The 18,156-nt window shown below is 32.9% G+C and overlaps 1 protein-coding gene across 1 annotated transcript in view; it reads left to right on the top strand.

Annotated features, from left to right (window-relative positions):
- Nucleotides 1-18,156, top strand: part of LOC127254466 (uncharacterized) — a 93,178-nt gene that overhangs the window by 45,915 nt on the left and 29,107 nt on the right. The window contains exon 4 of the transcript XR_007839453.1: nt 6,768-6,795. The gene's annotated coding sequence lies outside the window, so the exon portion shown is untranslated. The remainder of the gene's footprint in view (nt 1-6,767; nt 6,796-18,156) is intronic.

The following is an 18,156-nucleotide window of genomic DNA, read 5'->3' as shown; positions in this document are numbered from 1 at the left end:
CTAACAAGTGGCCAAGTGGCTCGGCTCTGAAATCTGTAATCTTGCCATCTTGAATAAATTTGTTCTCCATTTCTGCCCGTGGATGTAGCCAACACATTGTTGGTGAATCCCGTAAATATGTGTGTTCTTTACGTTTTCTGTTAGTTATTTGATCGTTAACCTTTATCCATCACAACAAATTGGTATAAGAGCCTGGTCATTTTTTATCAGGGTTTTTGTTTATTTCCGCTCTACTAGGGTTTCGTGAGTTGATAAAAATGTCTGCTTTCAACGTAAGTGTTGACAAATTTATGGGGAGAAATAGTTTTGGCTTATGGCAGATCAAGATGCGATCTTTGTTGAAGCAACATGGTTTGTGGGCACCCCTATCTGGAAAATAGAAAGGTAAAGAAGTAGATGATGAAGAGTGGGATACCGCGGAGGAGAAGGCGCACTTCACAATCATGTTCTGTTTTGTCCGATGATGTAATCATCGAAGTTGATGATCAGAAAACTGATGTTGGCCTCTGGAAGAAGTTGGAGAGTTTGTACATGACGAAATCTCTAGCCAATATAGTTGCTTTTGAAGCAATGTCTGTTCATGCTACGAATGCAGAAATGAACTGCTGATATATTAACCAAATCGGTCCTTCATAGCAAGTTTCAACATTGTTTGGAGTAACTAAATGTCACAAGCTAGTAGTTGCCCGATGAGGGACAAATCTGAGGCAAAATGAAGGAGTCTGTTCATATGGGGTCGTAATGATACATCTGGAAGTGGAATTCAAGTCAATGTGGAGATTGGTTGATATACCTTGAAGCTAGTTTGCCACGTGTTCATCTGAGATTGTAATGATGCATCTGAATGTGAGATTCAAGTCAAGATGGAGATTTGTTGATATGCCTTGAATATAGGGATATGATTTGGATACTAGATATATGATTTGGATATTAGATATTATATCCTACATTTAGAGATATGATTTGAATATTATTGACATAGGCTTATGCTATAAATAGACATGTATTCCCATTCTAACAAGTGGCCAAGCGGCTCGGCTCTAAAATCTGTAACCTTGTCGTCATGAATAAATTTGTTCTCCGTTTCTGCCCGTGGATGTAGCCAACACGTTGTTGGTAAACTACGTAAATTTGTGTCATATTTACGTTTTATGTTAGTTATTCGATCATTAACCCTTATCCGTCACAACATTTCCTTGTACCCCATATCAAAAAAATTAATCCAAACCAAAACACAAAATGATAGGAGTTTGTTGTCTTTCTCTGCCTCTTGAATCAAGATTAAGGTTTCCTTAAAAGCCTTCTTCCCCCTTCTATTTTCATGATCTCAAACTATTTTTTTTTTTTTTTGGCAAAATATGAAAATATGATCATAGAGAGATCCAAGAAAAAAAAAGGATTGCTTAGGGCATTCCATTTTTATTTATATATATATTTTTTTATTTTGATACCACAAAACTAATCCAACGAAATGCTCTTACCGTCTGTCCTCGAAACTAATGCAATTTAAGAAGTTTTGATATTTTGAACATAATCCTTATAACTTACCAAAATCCATAATTAATTGAAACAAAACTCTAAACTTCAAATTTGGTCAATCTTGACAAATTTGTCAAAAATTTGGAATAAAGCTTGCATGAGCAAAGAATTCAAGCGAAAGGATGATCTTTCCAGACATATCACCAAAATGAATGCAGAAAACTTGTCATTGTTTTATAAACGATGAACATGCGGTTTTAATCCTAGATGTGGTTACGAAGTCTAGAGAAAGCAAGGAAAAAACGATATTTATTATATGTAATGATTGAAATCAAGAGAGCAATATTATGTTTCTTTTGTTTTTGGATTAATTTTCTAGATATTAAACGAGTTATCCTCTAGAAAACATCATCATCAAATCCTAATTTGTTAATTAAAATTTAAAATATAATGCTTATTTTAAATTCAAAATACGTTAATATTTTCAAGATAGCCAAAAATACACCTCAAACACAAATAAATACGTCCAAAAATTATTTATTTAGTGCAATAACCTTAATTATATTTTTTACAAAATTCATCTCTTAATAATGGCTTCTTGTCATCACCATCTCATGAATTCTTTTTTTCCAACTTTGAAGAAACAAAAGTTGTACGTGAAAAATGTACCAATCCTCAAAAGCAATTACATCCTCAACACTATTTTAAGAAACTGCAAAGAAAATTAAAGAGTTTTTTACACTCAACCGAAAATATTTCAACACGCTTACCAATTAATATTATAAAAATACATTGTATACATATATTTACACATATTATATCATATATATTATATCCATTAAAAAAAATCAATAATTCAACATAAAATATTATACTATTTTATATTACCGACATACTTTCATATCTAACATACAAAAATACATTATGCTCAAAACATAGAACAAACACACTCAAAATATACTAAACAAAATAAATAGTTATTGTGTTCTTTTGTGGGTTTTACCACAGGTTTCGACTCAAATTTTTTCCCCTAAAAAAATATCACATCAAACGATTACTTTTCTTCTTTTATATTATTTACAAAACATCACATCAATCTCTATTTAAATCACATCAAATAACTATTCAAATTCAAATTTTTACTATTAGAAAATCCAAACCCAAAAACTAAAACTCATCGACGAACAAACTTACAGTTTTGTAAAAATTGGACAAAGGACCATGAATCTTTGTCTTCTTCAGTTTTCAAAATTACTTCTAAGAAAATTGCATACATGGAATAAATTTAAAAAATGTTATATTTATATATAATGAGAACAACAATTCATGTAATCTTTAATTTATTTTACGATCTCATTTATTATAAAGGATTTCCCATCTTCAACAAATTTTATTTTATTTTTGTAATTTTGGAAAAATATTTACAGTTTTATTCAAACTTGGGGTGTATCAAGAGAAGCTTAAATGTATGCAAAAAAACTAGATCTAATCAAATAAAAGTAAATGAAGAACAACATCAAAAGAGAAAAGGAGAACATGTATAAAAATATGTTGAAAATGAATTGTCATCTTGAGTTTTCAATCAACACTCCAGATAATAGATGTAAAATATGAAATCTTTGAATTCTTCAAAACAAAATACCAATAGGTTGACTGCAAGCCATGTATGTCATCATGATGAATGATTAATATAAGCTAGGAAAAATTTCATACTCCTCGAGAAATATGAAAATATTAAATGAACATCTAAACATTCTCTTTAGATTCCATTCGATATGCTTGAGTGTTCAAAGTTAACAACATGAAGATGCATATAAAAAAAATTTATTGAACAAAATAGACCCTCCAAGTCCCCAAAAATTATGCTCTTTATAACACATAAGCAAACATCAATCTAACTAAATAATAGTGTTTTAAATGTAGAGTAAATCTCATTTGTTGAAACATTAAAATAAAACCAAATCACAAGTAACACCCTAAAGTTCATCTATCAAATAAAAAACAAAAAAAAAATTCAAAAATATAAATAAATAAGTACATAAATTGCTAGTTTGCTATTTTAACAAAATGTATCTTCTTTCATTATAGCAACTCCCTCCCGTATAAAACATATATAGAAGCAAAGTGAGACAATGAAGTTTTAGTAAATTTCATACTTACCAATGGTTACATTTTCAAAGAAAAAAATAATAAATTATAATATGCCTCTCGAATCAAGATTAAGGTTTCCTTAAAACCCTTCTTCCCCCTTCTATAATATGATGTTTAGCTTTAAAAAAAATGAAGGAATAACAGTATCCACAATGCATCAAAGGAATAAGAGAGTGCATATTATTGATAAAAAAACACATCACCTGACTTTAGATGGCACGCACCAAATAATGGATTTAAAATGTCAGATCTCTAAATTCTTGAGTACTCAATTATCGAGAGGGAAAAAAATAATATTATATCACTTTTATTAGAATAGAGTAAAAAACAAACATCACCCTAAGTTTAGGTTCGGCTCTCCAAATAAAATATGTAGAATGTAAAATCTCTTAATTCCATATGACCCAATTCTAGATTTAGGACATTTGTGTGGTTTGCTTTATATAGTTAAAGAAAATAATATTCCTATAAGAGAAGAGGTATGAGCTTTTTCTCGAACCTAGCGTGTGTCGTAGAATCAAACCTCAAGTGCATCGAAAAAGTAGGTTCACTCGCATTTTAGTTAAAACCAAATGATAATTGCATCAAAAATCTATCAAAAGAGAAAATGAAGAATATGGTAATATATTGAAAAAGAGACATCAACTTGAGTTTGAATGCGACTCTCCAAATAGTTAGAGGTAGAATTTCAATCTTGGAACTCTCAATCACTCCATTCAAGATTTAAGAAATGTGCAAGTTCACAGGAATTTTATTATTATTGTTCAAGGTCCGTACTACAAATTGAATTGGGTTGGCCAAAAACATAAAAAAAAATCCAAAATGGGAAAATTTAAAAATAATGGATTATTAATTTTTATTTTCACATTTTCAATGTACTCTTATTAAAAGACTATATATCGTATACAATCTCTATTTTCTTCCTTCAAAATATACATACACTAACTATTTTTATCTCAAAATATAAAATTTAGATCTTCACAATAAAATTCAAGAGACACCTTAAAATGGTTCATCTATCAATAATTTATTCTTTTCATATCTTTAACAAATATAATGATCCTTATGAAAAATAAATTTTAAATTTTATGTTAAAAGAAAATGGAGATGTTGAATTTGACGTTTTTAACATAAATATAGGTATACTAAATGTTGCATAGCGTAAAATATAGGTATATTAATTCTTGCATTGTATACTTATTTATTATTAATTTGATCTTGTGATTTTTCATAGATGTGATATAGGTAAATTAATAATTCTTAATTTTCATGACTAAGATTATTGTTGGGATTTATTTTGGTCGAATTGTCCTCCAGCCTTTCGGACCCACTCCAGTGTCTGTTTGGTGCGCGACCTGCATCTCCGACCCAGTTCAGATGGCCCAACCAACTGTGTCTAACCACTGTCTCCTCAGGAGTGAATCCCAGCCATTCATTTTAGGGATCACGTCTGAGCCGTTCATCTTGAGTTATATATATAGTGTTGTCCCTCATTATACAGAAGTATAGATGTGCCACTTCTGAAATCTCTCTCTCTAAAATTTTGTCTCCCTCTAGCAAGTCTCTCTTCTCCGGTTGCCTTGTGTTCGAAGTTGGTCCTTTCTGGCAGATTTACCATAGAATGGAGAGGTGATTCTTCTATATGCCTTGGGGAGTGTTTGGTGAGGATTTCAACGGTACGATTCTCCTTAAATCGAATTGTTTTAAATAGAGTGTTAGGGTTTCTTGCTTTGGTGTTGTAGCCTAGGTTTTCGGTGGGTGTCCGTTAGCCGTCAACCGTGGCACTACTGTTTTTGGTTGCTCTTCATCTATAAGAGTATACCTTGTAAAATCTGAGCTACAATAGTTTGTGCTTTTGTGTTCCTACTGTGTTCTTGGGTCTTTTCGATTCTAATAAAAGTTCTATTTGGTTTCTTTAATCTTGTTTTAGATTTACTTTTTAGGTACGATTCAACTAGATCTAAATTTTAGATACACTAGAGAATTGTTCAATATACTCAAAGTTGGGCAAAACTCAAAATTATTTCAGAGAATTAAGTAGTCGAGAATTTGGAGATTTCGCATTTGCGATCCATTATTGGCATAGTGGCATCTAAACACAAGGTTATGTTACTTTTTCAATCTACTATTATTCGTGCATTTTCATTTCTCCTTTGATATACTTATGGTATTGTTATTCATTAAACTTTTAGCTACTATTGGACCGGATCTATGTTTTTGATAGTCAAGATTTTTCATATATAATCGAGGTCGGCCATAAACTAAAAGTTAATTTGGAGAATTGACTAGTCTAGATTCGATTCATTGTTGATATTTCCGTTCATTTACGTTTTAGGTACGACTCAACTGCATCTCACTTTTCGATACACTCGAGATCTTTTCAATATAGTTGAGGTTGGAAAAAACTCAAAACTAATTCCGGAGAATTAAGTAGTCAAGAATTTCAAGATTTTATGTTTTAGATCGTTTTAGATCCATGATTTGCAGAGTGGCTTCTAAGCACAATGTTATGTTTCTTTTTCAATCTTTTCTTATACATGCATTTTCCTTTTTGCTTTGTACATTGTTGGTATTGTTATTTATTCAGCTCTTCGCTACGATTCGACTAGATCTAACTTTTTGATGTAATCTAGTTTTTTTTCCATATACTCGAGGTTGGATAAAACCTCAAAATTAGTTCGGAGAATTGAGATGGCGAGAATTAAAAGTATTGTTGATATTGCTATTCATTTAGTTTTTAGGTATGATTCATTTGGATCTAAGTTATTGATGAGGTCAAGATATTTTCAATATACTCAAGGTTGGACAAAAATCATAATTATTTTGGATAATTAAGTAGTCGAGAAATTAAAGATTTCACATTTTAGATCCATTATTTGGAGAGTGGAATTTAAAAATAAAGTTATGTTTCTATTACAATCTATTCTTATACATGCATTTTCATTTCTGGTTTGATACATTGTTGGTATTGTTATTCATTCAATTTTTAGCTATGATTCAACTGGATTTAAGTTTTTGATATATTCAATATATTTTTCGATATACTTGAGGTTGGACAAAAAATCCAAATTAATTTGGAGAATTGCGTAATTGAGAACTCGATACATTGTTGATATCACTATATATTTTGTTTTTAGGTACGATTCAACTGGATCTAAACACAAGGTTAGGTTGCTTTTTCAATCTATTCTTATTGATGCGTTCTCATTTCTCATTTGATAAACTAATGGTATTGTTATTCATTCAACTTTTAGCTACTATTGGTCCGAATTTATGTTTTTTATGTACTCAAGATTTTTTTTTTTTATATACTTGAGGTCGGAAAAAAAATAAAAATTAATTTGGAGAATTGACTAGTCTAGATTAGATTCATTGTTGATATTTCCATTCATTTGCTTTTTAGGTACGACTTAACTGTATCTCACTTTTCGATACACTCGAGATTTTTTCAATTTACTAGAGGTTGGACAAAACTAAAAACTAATTCCAAACAATTAAGTAGTCGAGAATTGAAAGATTTAATGTTTTAGATCTTCTTAGATCCATTATTTGCACAGTGGCATCTAAACACAAGTCTATGTTTCTTTTTCAATCTATTCTTATACATGCATTTTCTTTTTTGCCTTGTATATTGTTGGTATTGTTATTCATTCAATTCTTTGCTACGATTCGACTAGATCTAAGTTTTTGACGTAATCAACATTTTTTTCCATATACTCAAGGTTGAATAAAACCTCAAAATTAGTTCGGCGAATTGAGATGGCGAGAATTAAAAGTATTGTTGATATTGCTATTCATTTAGTTTCTAGGTATGATTCAGTTGGATCTAAGTTATTGATAAGGTCAAGATATTTTCAATATACTCAAGGTTGGACAAAAATCAAAATTATTTTGGATAATTAAGTAGTCAAGAAATTGAAGATTTCATATTTTAGATCCATTCTTTGGAGAGTGGAATTTAAAAATAAAGTTATGTTTCTGTTGCAATCTATTCTTATGCATGCATTTTCGTTTCTGGTTTGATACATTGTTCGTATTTTTATTCATTCAATTTTTAGCTACGATTCAACTGCATCTAACTTTTTATATACACAAGATTTTATTCGATATACTTGAGGTTGGACAAAAACTCCAAACTAATTCGGAGAATTGGGTAATTGAGAACTCGATACATTGTTGATATTATTATTCATATAGTTTTTAGGTATGATTCAATTGGATTTAAGTTTTTGATGCACTCGAGAATTGTTCAATATACTCAAGGTTGGACGAAACTCAAAATTATTTCCGAGAATTAAGAAGCCGACAATTTGGAGATTACGCATTTGTGATCCATTATTCGTAGAGTGGCATCTAAACACAAAGTTATGTTGCTTTTTCAATTTATTCTTATTGATGCATTTTCATTTCTCATTTGATATACTAATGGTATTCTTATTCATTAAACTTTTAGCTACTATTCGACCGGATTTATGTTTTTGATATACTCAAGATTTTTTTATATACTTGAAGTCGGACATAATCTGAAAGTTAATTTGGAGAATTGACTAGTGTAGATTCAATTGATTATTGATATTTCCATTCATATAGTTTTTAGGTACGACTCAACTGCATCTCACTTTTCGATACACTCGACATTTTTTCAATATAGTTGAGGTTGGAAAAAACTCAAAACTAATTCCGGAGAATTACATAGTCGAGAATTTCAAGATTTAATGTTTTAGATCGTTTTAGATCCACGATTTGCAGAGTGTCTTCTTAAAACAATGTTATGTTTCTTTTTCAATATATTCTTATACATGCATTTTTCTTTTTGCTTTGTACATTGTTGTTATTGTTATTCATTTAATTCTTTGCTACGATTCGACTAGATCTATGTTTTTTATGTAATCAAGATTTTTTTTGATATACTCGAGGTCGGATAAAACCTCAAAACTAATTTGAAGAATTGAGATGGCGAGAGTTAAAAGTATTGTTGATATTGCTACTCATTTAGTTTTTCGGTATGATTCAGTTGGATCTAACTAATTGATGAGGTCAAGATATTTTCAATATACTCAAGGTTGGACAAAAATCAAAATTATTTCGGATAATTAAGTAGTCCAGAAATTAAAGATTTCACATTTTAGATCCATTATTTGGAGAGTGGAATTTAAAAATAAAGTTATGTTTCTGTTAAAATCTGTTCTTATGCATGCATTTTCGTTTCAGGTTTGATACATTATTCGTATTGTTAATCATTCAATTTTTAGCTATGATTCAACCGGATCTAAGTCTTTGATATACTAAAGATTTTTTTCGATATACTTGAGGTTGGACAAAAAATCCAAACTAATTTGGAGAATTGCGTAATTTAGAACTCGATACATTGTTGATATTACTATTCATTTTGTTTTTAGGTATGATTCAACTAGATTTAAGTTTTTGATACACCCAAGAATTGTTCAATATACTCAAAGTTGGACAATAACTCAAAATTATTTTGGAAAATTAAGAAGTCGAGAATTTGGAGATTACGTATTTGTGATCAATTATTCGAAAAGTAGCATCTAAACACAAGGTTATGTTGCTTTTTCAATCTATTCTTATTCATGCGTTTTCATTTCTCCTTTGATATACAAATGTTAATTGTTATTCATTCAACGTTTAGCTACCATTCGACCGGAATTATGTTTCAATATACTCAAGATGTTTTTTTTAATATACTTGAGGTCGGACAAAAACTAAAAATTAATTTTGAGAATTTACTAGTCTAGATTCGATTCATTATTGATATTGCCATTCATTTACTTTTTAGGTACGACTCAAGTGCATCTCACTTTTCGATACACTCGAGATTTTTTCAATATACTTGAGGTTGGAAAAACTGAAAACTAATTCCGGAGAATTAAGTAGTTTAGAATTTCAAGATTTTATGTTTTAGGTCATTTTAGATCCCTGATTTGCAGAGTGGCTTTTAAACACAATGTTATGTTTCCTTTTCAATCTATTCTTATACATGCATTTTCCATTTTGCTTTGTACATTGTTGGTATTATTATTCATTCAATTCTTAGCTACGATTCAACTAGATCTAAGTATTTGACGTAATCAACATTTTTTTTGATATACTCGAGGTTGGATAAAACCTCAAAATTTATTCGGAGAATTGAGATGGCGAGAATTAAAGGTATTGTTAATATTTCTACTCATTTAGTTTTTAGGTATCATTCAGTTGGACTTGGATCTAAGTTTTTGATGAGGTCAAGACATTTTCAATATACTCAAGGTTCGAAAATAATCAAAATGATTTCGGATAATTAAGTAGTCGAGAAATTGGAGATTTAACATTTTAGATTATGTTTTTATTATCATTCAATTTTTAGCTATGATTTAACCAAATATAAGTTTTTGATATACTCAAGATTTTTTTCGATATACTTGAGGTTGGACAAAAACCCCAAAGTAATTTGGAGAATTGCGTAATTGAGAACTCGATACATTGTTAATATTACTATTCATTTAGTTTTTAGGTACGATTCATCTGGATTTAAGTTTTTACTACACTCGAGAATTGTTCAATATACTCATAGTTGGAAAATAACTCAAAATTATTTTGAAGAATATAAGAAGTCGAGAATTTGGAGATTACGCATTTGTGATCAGTTATTCGCAGAGTGGCATCTAAACACAAGGTTATGTTGCTTTTTCAATCTATTCGTATTCATGCATTGTCATTTCTCCTTTGATATACAAATGGTATTGTTATGCATTCAACTTTTAGCTACTATTTGACCTGATTTATGTTTTTGATATACTGGAGAGTTTTTTTTAATATAGTTGAGGTCGGACAAAAACTAAAAATTAATTTTGAGAACTAACTAGTCTAGATTCGATTCATTATTAATATTGCCATTCATTTACTTTTAGGTACGACTCAACTGCATCACACTTTTCGATACACTCAAGATTTTTCAATATACTTGAGGTTGGAAAAAACTCAAAACTAATTCCGGAAAATTAAGTAGTCGAGAATTTCAAGATTTTATGTTTTAGATCGTTTTGGATCCATGATTTGCAGAGTGGCATCTTAACACAAGTCTATGTTTTTTTTTTCAATCTATTCTTATACATGGATTTTCCTTTTTGCTTTGTAAATTGTTGGTATTGTTATTCATTTAATTCTTCGCTACAATTCCGCTAGATCTATGTTTTTGATGTAATATAGATATTTTTCGATATACTCGAGGTTGGATAAAACCTCAAAATTAATTCGAAGAATTGAGATGGCGAGAATTAAAACCATTGTTGATATTGCTAATCATTTAGTTTTTAGGTATGATTCAGTTGGATCTAAGTTTTTGATGAGGTCAAGATATTTTCAATATACTCAAGGTTGGACAAAAATCAAAATTATTTCGTTAATTAAGTAGTTGAGAAATTGGAGATTTCATAATTTTAGATCCATTTTTTGGAGAGTGGAATTTAAAAATAAAGTTATGTTTCTGTTACAATCAATTCTTATACACGTATTTTTTGTTTTTGGTTTGATACATTGTTGGTAATGTTATTCATTCAATTTTTAGCTACGATTCAACCGGATCTAAGCTTTTGATATACTCTATATTTTTTTTGATATACTCGAGAGTTTTTTTGATATACTTGAGGTTGGAGAAAAATTCCAAAGTAATTTGGAGAATTGCGTAATTGAGAACTCGATAAATTGTTGATATTACTACTCATTTAGTTTTTAGGTACGATTCAACTGGATTTATGTTTTTGATACACTCAAGAATTGTTCAATATACTCAAAGTTGGACAATAACTCAAAATTATTTCGGAGAATTAAGAAGTCGACAATTTGGAGATTACGCATTTGTGATCCATTATTCACAGAGTGCCATCTAAACACAAGGTTACGTTACTTTTTCAATCTATTCTTATTTATGCATTTTCATTTCTACTTTGATATACTTATGCTATTGTTATTCATTCAAGTTTTAGCTACTATTCGACCGGATCTATGTTTTTTATATACCCAAGATTTTTTATATATATACTCGAGGTTGGACATAAACTAAAAATTAATTTGGACAATTGACTACTCTAGATTCAATTCATTGTTGATATTGCCATTCATTTACTTTTTAGGTATGACTCAACTGCATCTCACTTTTCGATACACTCGAGATTTTTTCAATATACTTGAGGGAAAGGCAAAAACTGAAATGTAATTCCGAAGAATTAAGTAGTCGAGAATTTCAAGATTTTATGTTTTAGATCATTTTAGATCCATTATTTGCAGAGTGGCTTCACAATGTTATTATTTTTTTTCAATCTATTCTTATACATGCATTTTCCTTTTTGCTTTTTACATTGTTGGTATTTTTATTCATTCAATTCTCCGCTACGATTCAACTAGAACTATTTTTTTTATGTGATCAATATATTTTTCCATATACTCGAGGTTGGATAAAACCTCAAAATAAGATGGTTTGAATTCAAAGCATTGTTGATATTGTTATTCATTTAGTTTTTAGGTATGATTAAGTTGGATCTAAGTTTCTGATAAGGTCAAGATATTTTTAATATTGTCAAGGTTGGACAAAAATCAAAATTATTTTGGATAATTAAGTAGTCGAGGGATTGGAGATTTCACATTTTAGATCCATTATTTCGAGAGTTGAATTAAAAAACAAAGGTTATGTTTCTTTTACAATCTATTCTTATACATGCATTTTCGTTTCTGGGTTGATACATTGTATGTATTCTTATTCATTCAAATTCTAGCTTCGATTCAACCGGATCTATGCTATTGATATACTCGAGATTTTTTTCGATATACTTGAGGTTGGACAAACACTCCAAATTAATTTGGAGACTTGCATAATTTAGAACTCGATACATTGTTGATATTACTATTCATTTAGTTTCTAGGTACGATTCAACTGGATCTAAATTTTCGATATACTCGAGAATTTTTCAATATACTCAAAGTTAGACAAAATTCAAAATTATTTCGGAGAATTAAGTAGTTGAGAATTTGGAGATTACACATTTGTGATCCATTCATGTGTTTTCAATTTGCAAACTCTTTGGTGTGCTAGAATTCTTCTACATTGACATTGGGAGGGCGATTTTCATATAGCTGATGGGCTTGGATTTTGAAATCCCGCTCTGATTCCTCGACCTCCAATTATGGTGCGTTAGGAGGCACCGTCTCCATGATGGTTAAAGCTTAACACAGATGGTGCTTTGCTTGGCAATTTGGAGCAGCAGGTATTATCCGAGATTCGGAAGGAGCAGTACTCATAGTGTTTCGGACCCCGATTCCGTAGGCGATGAACACTTTGGCAGAGCTGACGACGATTCAAACTGGAGTTTGGATAGCGATTGAACAAGGACTGATGCCACTATGGATTGAGACAGATTCGACAACATGCATCTCTTTGATCTCCTCCAAGATAAACGAATGGACTCTCAAACAATGCCTTATGTGTATTCGATTGCAGCTTAGGTATGCGACTTGGCGGATATATTATATATATATATATGGAGGGGAACTGTGTCGCGGATGGTTTAGCGACTTTAGCAGTTTCTCTTCCAATTTGATAGACACTTCTCCCGACAGATATCCCTTCATCGACTAGAGGCCTCTTTCGAGCGGATACAGATGGTCTCCCAACTTTCCGTTTCAGGTAACAGGCTTCACCTTCTTACTTTTCTTTGGGACACTTATGCTTAGACTTGATAGGCTTGTTTGTGTTGATGCCTTAGGCATACCTAGGCTTGTCTGCTCTGCTTGCGTGGCTTTGATTATATAGTTTGTATCAGTAAAACTACGTATGGCTTGATCCCATTCGGGTATGTAGGTAGCCCAATTTGGGTGCAGCCTTTGCTATTAAAAATAAAATATTGCTAGGCCTCTCAACAGTCAGGTTAACGACTTTGGGTTGTCGCAGGTCGGCTCTAATATCAATTTTGACACCCCGGCTTGCAAGCCCCACAAAGCTGGGCATGCCAGGATCATAGACTGGCCCCACAGGTCAACACGAGTCATTCCAGCGTGCTTTTTTCCTCACTAACACACACCGTGGGAGATTTTTTAGTGGGTCACCCATCATCAATACAACTACCGAAAAGGAATGTGCACATTTTTTACATGAGTATTCTATTCAATTCATTTAATTAGTATTCAATTTCGGATGGCCTCACACCGGCTCATCCATGGGAGTTGGCCTAGCACTGATCCAACTCCGGAGGTATTACAATGTGACTTGGTGAAAACATCTGCAGTTTGATTGTTGGAATATAAGGGGCCTAACTTGATGTTTCCATAAGTAATATGATAATTAACAAAATGGCAATCAATCTCGATTTATTTGGTGCGCTCGTGAAAAATATCATTGTGAAAAATCAGGATAGCACTTATATTGTCCCATGCAAAGGAATAAAAGATGATTGCGGTACTTCAAGGTCATCAAGTAATCAACAAAACCACATGAGCTCAAAAGTAGCATCAGCAAGGGCACGATATTCGAATTTATTTTTGGACCATGCATTCTTCTGGATTTGGACCACAAGTCCCAAGGACCATAAGGCCAGGAGCACCTTACAAGGCATTAGACCTCCCCTAAATTACTAACTCTAATTGAAGGGATCCCATGAATCAATATTCTCTAAATGAAGGAATTCCATAGATCAAGGGATTACCAATAATCATGGGATTGCCATGAATTATGGGTCAATAATAAATATCCCCTATATGATTTTATTTCCTTGAAGAGTGTACTTTCTTGTTTTAAATTTCATATCCTCAAATCAAGTTGTTTTGAGTGATTTGAAACAAGTCGTGGCCTCTCGAATAGTACTGGAACTATTCTTGCCTTAGCTTGTATTGTCAGCTTGTTTGGAGGATTATGAGACGTGAGCTTGATCTCTCGTGTTGCCTTCCCGACTACCTCTCAATTCAAGAAAGTCCAGTTTATCCCCATTAATATAGATATATAAATCTATCTATCCATCCCTTGTTCTATCTAAATCTCCAATATTGTTATGACTTATTCCTGTGGAATTCGATCCGAACTGTCATCCTTGGCAAGTTCGCATCTGGTATCAGAGCTAGTTGATACAATCTCTTGATTAATATCGCGGTTCATATTTGAAAAAAAAAAAGAAAAAAAAAAGAAATTCTGAAAAAAAAAAACAGAAAATATAGAAAAAAAATTGAAAAAAATGGCTTGAGAATATTTTGTTTCCTTTTATACATAACATTAATATATATTTCTATATATTCTTATCCATTTTCTCTTTTTCCATTCTTTTTTTCTTAATTTTCTTTATTTAATATTTGCATTTTGATTCTTATCCATTGCCACTTCTTTCCAAAAAATAAAAATAAAAATGTTTATAATAGTTCTCCTATTTCTATTCGATTATCTAAAGGTCCAATTACTTGTGATTTTTATCTGAAATTTCTTGATTTGGAAATTGCATTGGGTCGTTGCCAGTTTTATTTAAGTGAGTCAAACACGAGCAGAGTGAAGGAGTGTTTGTGGGGAGATCATTACATACCGGAGAGCGCGATTCAAGAGAGGAGAAACCTGCGTGAGGATATACCCTTGTTATTTTACATTTTTCTTTGATGGCAGGTGAAGGACACCCAAACGAGCGCCCTAATCCTCAAATCGTAACGCTATCCAAAGCATTGGAAACACGATTCACGAAGCAACTTACTGACGAGATGGACACCGTACATGATGTTGGCTGATCTTGCTCAATCTATTCGAGAATTGACAACTGAGCGTCAGCAGGGCTGACCCGCTGCTGACGCTAGTCAATCTGCAAGGCGGAATCCTACACACCGATGTAGGGAAGACTCTTCTGAAAATTTTGATGAAGAATGGGAGCCACCCCCTCCAAATAGAGACAACCAAAATCAAGATCCTATGAGGAACTTAAAGATCAGCATCCCTTATTTCAATGGGAATTTTGACCCGGATGTTTATCTTGATTGGGAGAGGAAAATGGAGTTGATTCGAGATTGCTCTATATATGATGATGTGCAATGGAAGAGAATTGATGTAATGGAGTTCACCGACTATGCCCTTAATTGGTAGGAACAACTGAGTATGAAACGAATGTGAGAAGGGAAGGCCCGGATCACCAGATGGGATGGGCTCAAAAAGGCTACGAGGAAATGATTTGTACCATCTTGATATAGGAGAGAGCTGCACGAACGAGTTCAACAAATGTCTGAAGGTAATAGAAGTGTAGAGGAGTATTACAAAGAGCCTGAGACAACCATGATGTAGGCTGATATTGTGGAGGACCCTGAAGCAACCATGGTTCGATTCATAAGTGGAATTAACCAAGATTTGAGGGACACTTTAGAGCTACACCCGTATGTTGACTTGTCGGAATTGCTCCAACGTGCGATTTTATTGGAGAAACAACACGAGCGAAGGGGGCGAGCTGATTCTTTCAATCGACCACCACCCTGGTCCACCCAAACTATCCTGGAGCCCCGAGGTATTCCCAATACTAACATTAATAAATTTTCTAATGTTGACAAAGAAAAAGGTGTTGCGCATGCTGGCACAACTCGAAAATCCCAAAAGGAATATGTCCATGGCAAGAATCCCCGAAATCGTGAAATTACCTATTTTTGGTGTCAAGGGAAAGGGCACTATGCCTCTGAGTGTCCGAACAAGAAGGCCATGATCTTGACGGATGCGGGTGAAGTTGTCACCGATAATGAAGGAGATGTAAACGGTGAGAAAATTCTTGTATGTGAGGAAAGTACTGCTGCAGAAGATGATGAATATTCCAAAATCACGGTGGTAACTCTCCGGTCTCTTAGTACATTTTCAAAAGGAGAAACCAGCCCAAATGCAAAGGGAGAACATCTTCCAATGTCGTTGCAAAATCAAAGGCAAGATTTGCAGCATGATAATTGATAACGGAATCTGCACCAATGTGCTTAGTGAGGCATTGGTCAAAAAGTTGAACCTTGTCACCAAGCCCCATCCGCGACCCTATCGATTGCAGTGGTTGACCAATAATGGGGAACTACAAGTAAATAAACAAGTTGAGGTAACCTTCCAAATTCGTGGTTATATGGACCAGGTTGTATGCGATGTTGTGCCGATGCAGGCTTGCTAGATACTACTTGGACAGCCTTGGCAATTCGATTGCAGTGTCACCTACTTTGGGAAGGAAAATACTTTTATGCTCACACATGAGGGCAAAAACTTGCCTTACCCCACAAGAAGCCTATACGGATCAGGAAGTGATACAAAGAAATCATGTTCAAGAAATGATGGCTATAAAGAACGTCTCGAAATCAGCGGGAACTCAAAACCCCGTACAAGAGGCAGACATAATTCCATGGCAAGTTCATCTACGACCGCCCCATTGCAAGTTCCAAGAGTGATCCCCTTAGAAAAATGAGAGAAAAGTAAGGGAGTACCTACCAAAGATACCCTTTCTCAAATGGGGAGAAACAGTGACCAGGCCATATTTTTCACTCGAAAGGATATTAAATCCATTTGATAGGATGAGAGTGATAGGATTTACATTTTTCTTTGTAAGTTTAATTTCCTTACAACTTCTGATTTGCAATCTAACCTGCCTCTAGAGTTCTATCCTATTTTACAGGAATTTTCTGATGTATTACCCAAGGAACTACCAAACGAGTTGCCTCCAGTCCGTGGTATTGAACATCAGATTGGTTTCATACCTGACGCTCAATTGCCTAATAGGCCGGCATATAGGGCTAACCCAGATGAGACCAAAGAGATCCAAAGACAAATCCAAGACTTGTTAGATAAAGGATGGGTGCGTGAGAGCCTTAGTCCATGTTCTGTACCGGTACTCCTCGTTCTGAAGAAGGATGGTAAGTGGCGTATGTGTGTAGATTGTAAAGCAATAAATGCAATTACGATTAAGTATAGACATCTTATTCCTAGATTAGATTATATGCTTGATGAACTTCAGGGTGTTGCTCTTTTTACAAAAATTGAACTTAAAAGTGGTTACCATTAGATAATAATAAGAGAAGGAGATAGTGGAAAATTGCTTTCAAAACTAAGCTAGGGCTGTATGAGTGGACTGTCATGCCTTTTGGCTTAACTAATGCCCCTAATACCTTACTAAGCTAGACCTTTTATAGGAAAGTTTGTGGTTGTTTACTTTGATGACATCTTGATCTATAGTAAGGAATTGTCTCCACATATTGAGCATGTGAGAGAAGTGTTCACTTTATTGAGGCAGAACAAACTATTTACAAATGTTGAAAATATGCATTTTGTGTTTCTAGTTGTCTATTCCTTGGCTATGTTGTTAGCACACAGAGAATACAAGTCGATGAGGAGAAGATCAGAGCCATCTAGGAGTGGCCTGTCCCTACCACTGTTCGTGAAGTTTGTAGTTTCCATGGCTTGGCAGGATTCTACCGAAGGTTTATTCGTGATTTCAGCACTATTGCAGCCCCTCTCACTGCTGTTATTAGCAAGGATGAATTGTTTAGTTGGGGAGAAGCGCAACA

The sequence above is a fragment of the Andrographis paniculata genome, unplaced genomic scaffold (assembly GCF_009805555.1).
Source record: "Andrographis paniculata isolate CXL003 unplaced genomic scaffold, ASM980555v1 Contig52END, whole genome shotgun sequence".
Taxonomy (NCBI): Eukaryota; Viridiplantae; Streptophyta; class Magnoliopsida; order Lamiales; family Acanthaceae; genus Andrographis; species Andrographis paniculata.
Note: the sequence above shows the minus strand (reverse complement) of the source record. Positions and strands in the feature narration are given on the sequence as shown.